Source organism: Triticum urartu, chromosome 5A (assembly GCF_056163025.1).
Source record: "Triticum urartu cultivar PI428250 chromosome 5A, HENAU_Tu73, whole genome shotgun sequence".
NCBI classification, from domain to species: Eukaryota; Viridiplantae; Streptophyta; class Magnoliopsida; order Poales; family Poaceae; genus Triticum; species Triticum urartu.
This window is the reverse complement of record NC_141877.1, coordinates 44353156-44365639: the sequence shown is the minus strand read 5'-3', so window position 1 is coordinate 44365639 and position 12484 is coordinate 44353156.

The window sequence follows — 12484 nt, the reverse complement described above, 5'->3', positions numbered from 1 at the left end:
ATGTTTCCTAACCATAGACATGAGTTGTCATTTGATTAACGGGGTCACATCATTAGGAGAATGATGTGATTGACTTGACCCTTTTCGTTAGCTTAGCACTTGATCGTTTAGTTTGTTGCTATTGCTTTCTTCATGACTTATACATGTTCCTATGACTATGAGATTATGCAACTCCCGTTTACCGGAGGAACACTTTGTGTGCTACCAAACGTCACAACGTAACTGGGTGATTATAAAGGTGCTCTACAGGTGTCTCCGAAGGTACTTGTTGGGTTGGCGTATTTCGAGATTAGGATTTGTCATTCCGATTGTCGGAGAGGTATCTCTGGGCCCTCTCGGTAATGCACATCACATAAGCCTTGCAAGCATTGCAACTAATAAGTTAGTTGCGGGATGATGTATTACGGAACGAGTAAAGAGACTTGCCGGTAACGAGATTGAACTAGGTATTGAGATACCGACGATCAAATCTCGGGCAAGTAACATACCGATGACAAAGGGAACAACGTATGTTGTTATGCGGTCAGACTGATAAAAGATCTTCGTAGAATATGTGGGAGCCAATATGAGCATCCAGGTTCCGCTATTGGTTATTGGCCGGAGACGTGTCTCGGTCATGTCTACATTGTTCTCGATCCCGTAGGGTTCGCACGCTTAACGTTACGATGACAGTTTCATTATGAGTTTATATATTTTGATGTACCGAAGGTTGTTCGGAGTCCGGGATATGATCACGGACATGACAAGGAGTCCCGAAATGGTCGGGACATAAGATCGATATATTAGACGGCTATATTCGGACACCGGAAGTGTTTCGGGTGATTTCGCAGAAAACCGGAGTGCCGGAAGGGTTACCGGAACCCCTCGGGCAAGTATTAGGCCTTAGTGGGCCTGAGGGGAGAGAGAGGGCAGCAGCCCAGGAGGTGGCGCGCCCCCTCCCATGGGGAGTCCGAATTGGACTAGGGGAGGGGGGCGCGGCCCCTCTTTCCCTCTCCCTCTCCCTCTCTTTCCTTCCCCCTTCCCTCTTCCTAGTTGGACTAGGAAAGGGGAGCCCTACTCCTACTAGGAGGAGGACTCCCCCCTCCTTGGCGCGCCTCAAGGGCCGGCCGGCCTCCCCCCTTGCTCCTTTATATACAGGGGCAGGGGGGCACCTCTAGACACACAAGTTGATCTTCGTGATCGTTCTCTTAGCCGTGTGCGGTGCCCCCCTCCACCATAATCGTCGATAATATTGTACCGGTGCTTAAGCGAAGCCCTGCGACGGTAGAACATCAAGATCGTCACCACGCCGTCGTGCTGACGGAACTCTTCCCCCATACTTTGCTGGATCGGAGTCCGGGGATCGTCATCGAGCTGAACGTGTGCTAGAACTCGGAGGTGCCGTAGTTTCGGTGCTTGATCGGTCGGGCCGTGAAGACGTACGACTACATCAACCGCGTTGTGCTAACACTTCCGCTTCCGGTCTACGAGGGTACGTAGACAACACTCTCCCTCTCGTTGCTATGCATCACCATGATCTTGCGTGTGCGTAGGAATTTTCTTTGAAATTACTACGTTTCCAACATTATCTTCCCCTTATGACATGAATTGAAGATTTGGAAAACAAACTCTTACCACTCCGGCCATCCCTCCTCAACTCTTCATGATATAGTGCTCTCATCAAAGCCCAAATATGTTGTAGTGACATACAAGTGACGCAACAATATCATTAGGAATTACAACACAAGGGGTTAAAGCAACCCGTAATTAATTGCAAATTGATGAAGCGGGTCAATTAGGGTCCTCCCATGTTTCTGAGGACTACATGAACTATGCATAATCCACACACAAAATTATCAGCTGGGGCATAATTATTTTGTTCATGGTTTGAATAGACAAATATATAGCCCACTAATAAACACATGTAAATTATCAATCAATTAGTATAAAAGAAGCAACACTCTGAATGGGTATGGGTACAAAGATTGCACAACACTGGTCGATGGAGTCGAGGGAGACAATTGTGTAGATGGCACGGACACTGCCTTCAGTGTCTTAGTGATGACAATAATAGTTACACCAAATGCCCCCACCCCACCCACACAGAACTGGTGGAGGAGGAAGATTCCAGCCTTCCCATGAGGATCTTTCGTTCAAGCTTTGTCTCGAACGTTGCGGTCAAAAATCAAGATATGTCATGATAGTTGGGAGATCGTGTTGTAAAAAATGGCAGCCAAGGCAGACTCCTATGCGAGCTGCACAACATGGGCACCTCATGCCACCAACCCACATGCTCCCACTAGCAACCCCCTTGTCCTTCTAGGACACCTCCTTGTGCCAGTATTTCATATTACTTTTATGTTTTTTGGAATATTTTGAAACTTCCTAACAATTTTCATTTTTCTGTAAGTGCAGTGCCTGACCAGTGTAATTCTACTAAAACAATGGATACTTGATAAGATATGATCAAAAAAAGTAAAATAACAAGTGAAAAATGGCATCATTACTTGTTATATGATGCAAAATTTAGTATTAATGACACTATACTATCATGTGGGCTATGCCTACCATTTGATCAAATAATTTGATAGTTTTTGGTGCCTAGACTATATAATTGGAAGATGGGTGTGCTGAGGAATAGCTAAATTATACTCGGGTCCCGCTTGAGTCCTACATGGCATCCACATGGACGGTCAACACAAGTCAAATATGGTCAACAGAAGTTCAAGCAAGATTTCATGGGCCCAAGCAGTCCACCTCGGTCAAAAAGTAAAAAAAGTCAAAGATGAAGGCAATGAAACCCAAGTCCAAGTGGAAAGCCTTCATATGATGTAGGGAATTCTCCGTCCCATGGGCCATAATTTCCCTCCTAGCCCACCATGGGCCCATATACCCATGGACTAAAAATTATCATGTTTTACCCTCCCACCTCCTCACCACAATGGTAGCATTGTTCATTTGTCAAGGATCCCTAGGCTATAAATAGCCTCCATGGGCATGTGACCCATTCAATCCTATTTGAATAGAAATCAAGAGGAAAGTCACTCCCCCCTCCTTAGAAGCAAGGTTCAAGGGTAGCGGGATTTTAAGTCTGAGGGACATTGAAAGGCTCGGACCATCAGGAGTTGTGGGAATTCAGAAGCAGTCGCGTTATAAATGTATCATGCACCGATCACTACTCTTCCTCATATAGGAAATAGGTCGCGCTCTCACGAGAAAATTGGACTTGTTCCAATGCCGTGCCACTTTGTCTATATATTAAAACCTTTGCTATAAGGCCATCAGGCACACACCCGTTTATATTTCATTAACCATGCTACTAAGAATACCCCTAGTTGAAAGTTATTTCCACAACAACACTAAGGAGGTAGGACGACCATAGGATGAAACAAATTAATTTGTTTGTCTAGTCCGAGCAATATATTTTCATACTTAATTTTCACATTGACTTTATAGAAGTAAACAACACTAGGATACCACAATTTGCCACTTGTGAATAACTTGGTGCAAAAAAAAAATTTAAATTCTCTCATGCGGGACACTGACATCGACTTATAGGAGTAAATACGGTTCAAATTAGGTATGTCTATCGTGCCCCATCCGCCGATGTGGCTCTCGGCGACATTGAAGACATCATGTGAGATCCACGAGATTGATGTTGTGGTTGTCTTCAACCTCTCCCAGATGCAAATCCTTTGGTTCCTCTCTCGACACAAAAATAAATTTCCTCAGAGTTGTCCCACTCAAATCCATTATCCCGCCGTTGTATATTAAACACTCATCTCGCTGGCATGGACACATCATTCATAATTCCACATCATCTTTTTTTTACTATTTACTATAGGGCAAAAAACCTATAGCCTTGAAATTTTATTAAAATCAATACAATTTAAATTATTTACAAGGGCCAACAGCCCAAAGAAACTGGAAAACTACACTAATACAACTTACCTTTTATGGTGGGAGGTAAGTAACACCGGGATACATCAACTCCACACCATGTTGTAGGAGGATGAAACCTATTGGAAGCCCGGAGTACAACTGGAGAGTGTCGAAGGTTTAGACTTAGCTAACAATGTAGGATTATCAAAGGTGTACACTTAGTTAACAATGAGAAACTTTGACGGGGAACTCTACCAGTAGGCTAGTCACACACCTTGGTGATCTTTTTTTTAAACGAAGGCAAAAAAATTCATATTTGATTAAGAGGAGAATAGAGTTTGTTTGTGTTACAACACCCCAAGATACAAAAGGCAATTACTCTCATGGCATGATTAAACCCAACTTTGTTTGCACCTGCGGCCACCCATAGAGCCGTTGTCCTTCTTGATATCCTAAACAATAACCATTGGTGGCGTGCATTTGTGGCCAAAGACACGAGCATTCTGCTCGTTCCAAATGGCCCATGAGGTTAAAATTGCAAGCGAGGCCATGGCCTTCCTGTTAGGAACAGAAGCGTCGAAGAACCCAATCCACCAGTCCTTGGTGGACCACATAGGTGGAGCCATGTGAAAGAATCAATGTGTTCTAACTGCAGCCAATCCTTGACTGTGAACCTGCACTTGAATAGAAGGTGATCCACTGATTACAACACTTTCTTACAGAGAGGGCAAAGGCCACAGCTCGGCCACCCCCTCTTAGCCAACCTATCCGTAGACCACACTCGATTTTGCACAACTAACCAAGCGAAGAATTTGACCTTAGGTAGCGCCTAGACCTTCCAAACCGTGCATAACATGAGGGGCCGTCTCAATCCCATTAACTAGATTTTGTACGAGGACATCGTCGAGTAAAGGCCACTAGTGGTGTGCTTCCAAGTGATGTCGTCCTCCATGTCTTCATGAAGCTGAAAATCATGCAGAGTAGCCCAAAGCTCTAGAAACTACTTGAAGTGCATGATGGCGAAGTTGGCGGACATGTTTACTTTAGATATCCAAACGTCGTCCTTCAAGGCTTGCCTAATTTTCCAGTTTTTCCTCTTGGACATCTTAAAGATTAATGGTGCAATGTCTTTGGGCTTCCGTCCCATCACCCAGGGGGTGACCTAGAAGAGTGTGCGAGCACCAGTGCCAATTGTGATGGTCGTGGAGGCATACAAGAAGTCACGGTCAACCTCATTGCAAGGGTTACCCAACCCAATCCATGCACTAAAAAATTTGCTCTATTTTGCGATGTTTCACTTGTGTCACGTAAAAACATTTTTCGTCATGGAAAATACCACAGTGACATTTTTGAGGTGTCACCCCCACCGTCACTGAAGCGCCGTCATAAGAAAATAAAATCTTGATGGTACCACTTCCTCCATCACGCAATATCGTGTCTTAGGTGACAAACCCAAAATTGTCACCGATGGGCGTTTATGGTGATGGATCAGAATGTCACCTACGATAGGCCAATCTGTCACCTAAGATCGTTTTTGGTGACGATAATCTATCAACAGTGATCGGTCTGCGGGTTTGACCAGTCAAAGATTCTGACAAGTGAAGCTAGCAGTTGCTGACGTGGCTGCTTCCATGTGGGTCCGCCGTGGGTTTTATCGTCGACGGTCCCGTTAGTAATAACTCGGTGTCAGTTTTGACCAATCAACACTACTGGCATATGGGCCCAGAGATGATGATGTGTCTGCTTACATGTGGGACCAAGCATTGTTTTTCGGTGATGATGTGTTGTTTGACCGGTCAACGATTCTGGCATGTGGGCCCATTGTACTGCTGACGTGGATGCTGGCAGGTGGGTCCATACATGGGTGACGTGGCTTCTTACATTTATGGAAAACAAAGATGAAAAGCAAATTAAGGAGTAGTGCAGGTGCAACAAAACGAATCAAGCCCTTGTAACTTTTTTTCATCCAAGCAAGACTGCTTGTCATTTACCGATTATTACTTCATTACTAACTTTCCAGTTGGCAGGAATGGGACTTAACCTTAGTTGGCAAAGCACAAATCATTTTTTTGCAAGGACGAAGGAATACCTTTTGCTTATATATAAAAATACTTAAATAATAAAAGGAAATGTGGTTCTGATATGGAGGAAGTCTTCTTATTTTACGTTAAAGTGTCGGCTTATCTTCAGTGAATAGCATGACTGGAAGAAGGCGGGTGCAGGAGCGCTAGATAGATTTGTGAGACATTAGCCTTTTCCTTTTCTAGGTGTTTGGAGTGTTGTTTCTTCTTTAGCTTGTTGTTCGCAACGAGTAGGGATTATTGTAATTGGACTTCGAAACTGCATGCAAAAAATGCAATATGTTCATAGTTGATGAAACGCACACCATCCAATTCATGATTTAAAAACAAGAGAACGAGATAATGACTTTTTTGACATTTGTAACTACATTCTCATTTCTTTTTTTGATCTCATGACTTTTTATGTGGTCGAAAAATGGATGAGATCAGAAAGGTAGGCGGATGACTTGACCATAAGGTCAGATGTTTTCGTGAGCAGTAAGCAGCGGATCTTCCTTTTTCGGGGGAAAACCGGTGACCCTTTTAGCGTGTTAATTGTTTCAACGGGGCGGCCTTCTTCATTCGGTAGACCCGGTTGAGGTGGTTTTCATTTACCAGCGTGTAGGTGGTCTAAATTCCTATGACTGAGTCTTTCTGGCCCTGTGAACATATTTTCTCGAGAGCCTCTCTAATCGGTGAAAAGTGGTAGGTATCCACTAACGGCTATTCTTGGCTCGGCTCCGATACCGCAATTCTCGGACGAGTCAGTAGTTGGGCACTGGACCTGCCCCTTCAGACCTAGAGAACGTGTGACCTGTGTGACACTAGGTCAGGGTTTGGTGAACCAATAGGTTGCTCCTTCGCAATACCCCGGTCCGGGATTTCGTGTACTCTAAAAGAAAAGCCTGAGCGACGTGCGCAGGTACATGACACAACGAGTCTCTAGTGTGTCGAAATATCACGCTTAGCTCTCGCACCGAAGTTGCAACTCCCGTCTACGTGCATGTGTTTATATGTGTAAGTGTACTGTCATAAAAAAAACTCTCGCCCAAAGTTGCAAGTCCATCCGCCCTGCCTTTGGCAGAATGGCAGCCACCATATGTCCATATCTCTCTTTTCTTTTGTAATGCGAGACGACCACGACCCAGCCGCCATTGGTTTGGGCTGGAGTACACAAGGGGGGAAGCTAGCCAGGGACATAATATTGTAGGCGCCACTCTCCTTGCAAGTCCTTCTTTTCTCTTTCGAAAAGTTGTCACAGAATCATTTGTCGTTAGATTTTGTATGTATACAAAGCCAACCATACAAAACGAGTGCATGTTGGTCCTCTTGTCCGTTCCATTTCAATAAAATTAACCAACCTAACCAAAATGGTAAACAAAACGGAGGCTGCCCAGCAGCAGCGTGGCCACGGAGCAGACGTCGACCGGAGCGGCAAACTCTACGAGACGAAGACCTTGATCTCCAGCAGTCAATACTAAAGTTGAGCTGTCAAAAATGGGCAAAAATACATAAAAACACTATGTTTACGGGTTATTGTAATCGCACCGGTGAGTTGACCTGCTTTCACGTGATAGGCTGTTAGAAATCCATAGGGAAACTGAAGTAGATCAACAACAGGGACAGAAATCGTTGTTAACTAGTAGATCATCAAGAGGGGAAAACATTTGTAAAATAGGTCTACTGACTTAGTATCTACCAGGCTGTCACCTCACCTTCGCACTTGAACATGGATGATGCCATGATGGAGTACGTAGCAACAATCTACATAGGGTAGCGCATACCCATGTACTTCTTGTTACTTCAAAATCAAATTAAATAATACTTCCTTCGATCTCTAATAATTGTCGTTGATTTAGTACAAGGGAATAGTAGTTTCTTGCTTCTACAACATAGAAATGCCAAGACTGGTGATAGAACAACCATTAGGTGACACACACGAGTTAATTTGTTTGCCCGGTCCAGATAAATAGCATTTTTATTCATACTTAATTTTCACAACAGTTTGTAATAAATAAGCTTAACAGTCGTAAAACTATCAAACATTTGAAATATATTCAAGTCAGGGAGCATTTTTCATTCGGTGAGCACTTTAAAAGAAAACTCAACAGAGGGAAGTAGCTGCCGGACAGGAAGTCTTCCATGGATAGGGACGAAGCCCTAGGAAAAAGATTCCTTGGTGTCACTTCCATTGCAATTCTTTTCCTATATCTGTAAAAAAGATTACCACAAAACCTCATAGGTATGTAAGACTATTTGTATTTTTTTGGCAGGGAATATATGTATTAGTACTAGACCATGTGATACTCCTTTCTTCTTGTTATTGTTAAAAACCGTATGGTAGCTGTATCTTTTTGTTCTGAGCAATGATTATGATTGATGACACACATGCTGCCATTCCAAAAGGCACATGTTTTTATGAAACCGCACAGTAGGACTACAATTTTTAAAATACTTTTGATATTAAACAAGAAGTCATTTATTCTTAAGTTGATGCTTTTTGTTCTGATCAATGAATGATGACGCACATGGTACCATTCCAAATGGCACATCAGCGCCACCCTGTCATGAAACCGTACGGTGAACTACGATATTTTAATAAGGGTCTGTTTAGAACGCATCTAGATGTGACATAATTATGTCACATCTAAGTTGTTTTTTGTTTGTTAGTTGTTTTCTTCTTTGTTTGTTGTTTTCTGTTTTGGGTTGACCAGACTCCAGAGGCAACACAGAGCCAGCGTCGCTCAAGCAGGTCATCGCTCCATTTGGGCAGGCCCATGAACCCACGACCGCATCAATGAGTGTGTACGTGTGTTAAAAAAAATGTGTGTTCAAAAAAAAATACAATTTGTTTACTCACACGAGTGTGTACGTGTGTTGTGTTCACTAGATTGTGTCCTACTGTCCTTAAGAAAAAAGATTATGCTGAGCAAAGAAAGCTAAATATTTGTTATGTAACTTTATTATGAATGGTTTTTCTCTCCAGCGCCTGTTTTATTTAAAATGTGAATAATTTCAGATATATATGAAAAATGTACGCTGTGTATGAAAAAAATAGACATCAAAACACGTACTAAAAAGATATTAATCATTGTATTTGAAAAAAAATGTTAATATGCATTAAAAATTCATAAACACCGAAGGTATTAAAGAGTTCAAAAAATGCAGATAAAAAATGTTCATGAAATTAAAATTGCTAATGTCGGTTATCAACATGCAATTGGGGACTCTCGACACACACGCGTCCCCTATTTGCAAGTTGATGGTCAACTTGCAACTGGGGCCACAAATAAAACACACATACAAACACACACCCTCTAGTTGCGAGTCGATGCTTGACATGCAACTAGGGACCCCTTGACAAAAGACACACACACCTACCTCTAGTTATAAGTTGATTATCGAGATGCAATTGGGAACCCTCGACACACACACATCCCCTACTTGCGAGTTGATGTTCAACTTGCAACTGGGGGGGGGGGGGCACAAATAATACACACATACAGACACACACACCCTAGTTGCGAGTCGATGCTTGACGTGCAACTGGGGACCCCTTGACAAAAAGACACACACACCCACACAAACTCTAGTTGCAAGTCGGTTATCGACATGCAATTGGGGACCCTCCACACACACACACATCCCCTAGTTGCGAGTTGGTGGTCAACTTGTAACTCGGGGCCACAAATAAAACACACACTCTCTCTCTCTAGTTGCAAGTCGGTTATCGACATGCAATTAGGGACCTCGACACACACACACATACACACACATCCCTCAATTGCGAGTTGATGCTCAACTTGGAACTGGGGGCCATGAACAAACACTCCCTCTCTCTCTCTTTCTCTCTCTCTCTCTAGTGGCAAGTCGGTTATGGACATGCAATTAGGGACCCTCGGCACACACACACATCCCCTAGTTGCGAGTGGATGGTAAACTTGCAACTGGGGGTCCTCAACAAACACACACACCCTAGTTGCGAGACGATTATCGACATGCAACCGGGGACCCACGACAAAACACATACACACACACACCCCCTAGTTGTGAGTCGATGGTCAACTTGTAACTAGGGGTCGTCAACAAACACACACATCGCCCTAGTTACAAGTCGATGCTTGACATGCAACTGGGGACCTGTTGACAAAATGACAAACACGCACGCACTCTAGTTGCAAGTCGGTTATCAACATGCAATTGGGAACCCTCGACACACACACGCGCACATCCCCTAGTTGCGAGTTGATGGTCAACTTGCAACTGGGGGGCCACAAATAAAACACACATATAGACAAACACCCTCCCTAGTTGTGAGTTGATGGTCAACTTGCAACTGGGGGTCCTCAACAAACACACACACCCTAGTTGCGAGTCGATTATAAAATATGCAACTCGGGACCCACGACAAAACACATACACATGCCCCCCCGGTAGTTGCGACTCGATGGTTAACTTGCAACTGGGGGTCTTCAAACAAACACACACATCCCCCTTAGTTGCGAGTCGATGCTTGACATGCAACTAAGGACCCCTTGAAAAAATGACAAAACACACACACACACTCTAGCTGCAAGTCAGTTATCGACATGCAATTGGGGACCGTCAAGACACTCAAGACACACACACACATCCCCTAGTTGCGAGTTGATGGTCAACTTGCAATTGAGGGGCCACAAATAAAACACACATATAGACCCACACACCCCCTAGTTGCGAGTTGATGGTCAACTTGCAACTGGGGGTCCTCAACAAACACACACACCCTAGTTGCGAGTCGATTATAAAATATGCAACTCGGGACCCACGACAAAACACATACACATGCCCCCCCGGTAGTTGCGACTCGATGGTTAACTTGCAACTGGGGGTCTTCAAACAAACACACACATCCCCCTTAGTTGCGAGTCGATGCTTGACATGCAACTAAGGACCCCTTGAAAAAATGACAAAACACACACACACACTCTAGCTGCAAGTCAGTTATCGACATGCAATTGGGGACCGTCAAGACACTCAAGACACACACACACATCCCCTAGTTGCGAGTTGATGGTCAACTTGCAATTGAGGGGCCACAAATAAAACACACATATAGACCCACACACCCCCTAGTTGCGAGTTGATGGTCAACTTGCAACTGGGGGACCTCACCAAACACACACACCCTAGTTGCGAGTCGATTATCGACATGCAACCGGGGACCCATGACAAAACACATACACACACACACCTCCTAGTTGCTTGTCGATGGTCAACTTGCAACTAGGGTCGTCAACAAACACACACATCCCCCCCCGGTTGCGAGTCGATGCTTGACATGCAACTCGGGACCCCTTGACAAAATGACACACACACACACACACATCCCCTAGTTGCGAGTTGATGGTCAACTTGCAACTGGGGGGCCGCAAATAAAACACACATATAGACAAACACACCCCCTAGTTGCGAATTGATGGTCAACTTGCAACTGGGGGTCCTCAACAAACACACACACCCTAGTTGCGAGTCGATTATCAAACAATGCGAGTCGATGCTTGACATGCTTGACATGCAATTGGGGACCCCTTGACAAAATGACAAACACACACACACACACACACACACACTCTAGTTGCAAGTCAGTTATCGACATGCAATTGGGGACCGTCGAGACACACACACACACATCCCCTAGTTGCAAGTTGATGGTCAACTTGCAACTCGGGGGCCACAAATAAAACACACATATAGACAGACACACCCCTTAGTTGCGAGTTGATGGTTAACTTGCAACTGGGGGTCCTCAACAAACACACACGCCCTAGTTGCGAGTCGATTATCGACATGCAACCGGGGACCCACGACAAAACACACACACACACCCTTAGTTGCGAGTCGATGGTCAACTTGCAACTAGGGGTCATCAACAAACACACACATCCCCCCCGGTTGCGAGTCGATGCTTGACATGCAACTCGGGGCCCCTTGACAAAATGACACACACACACACACACATCCCCTAGTTGCAAGTTGATGGTCAACTTGCAACTAGGGGCAACAAATAAAACACACATATAGACAAACACACCCCCTAGTTGCGAGTTGATGGTCAACTTGCAACTCGGGGGTCCTCAACAAACACACACACACACACCCTGATTGCGAGTCGGTTATCAACATGCAACTGGGGACACACGACAAAACACACACACATACCCCCTCTAGTTGCGAGTCAATGGTTAACTTGCAACTAGGGGTCGTCAAACAAACACACACATCTCCCTTAGTTGCAAGTCGATGCTTGAGATGCAACTGGGGACCCCTTGAAAAAATGACAAACAAACAAACAAACACACACACACACACACTAGTTACAAGTCAGTTATCGACATGCAATTGGGGACCCTCGACACACACACACACATCCCCTAGTTGCGAGTTGATGGTCAACTTGCAACTGGGGGGCCACAAATAAAACACACATATAGACAAACACACCCCCTAGTTGCGAGTTGATGGTCAACTTGCAACCGGGGGTCCTCAACAAACACACACACCCTAGTTGCGAGTCGATTATC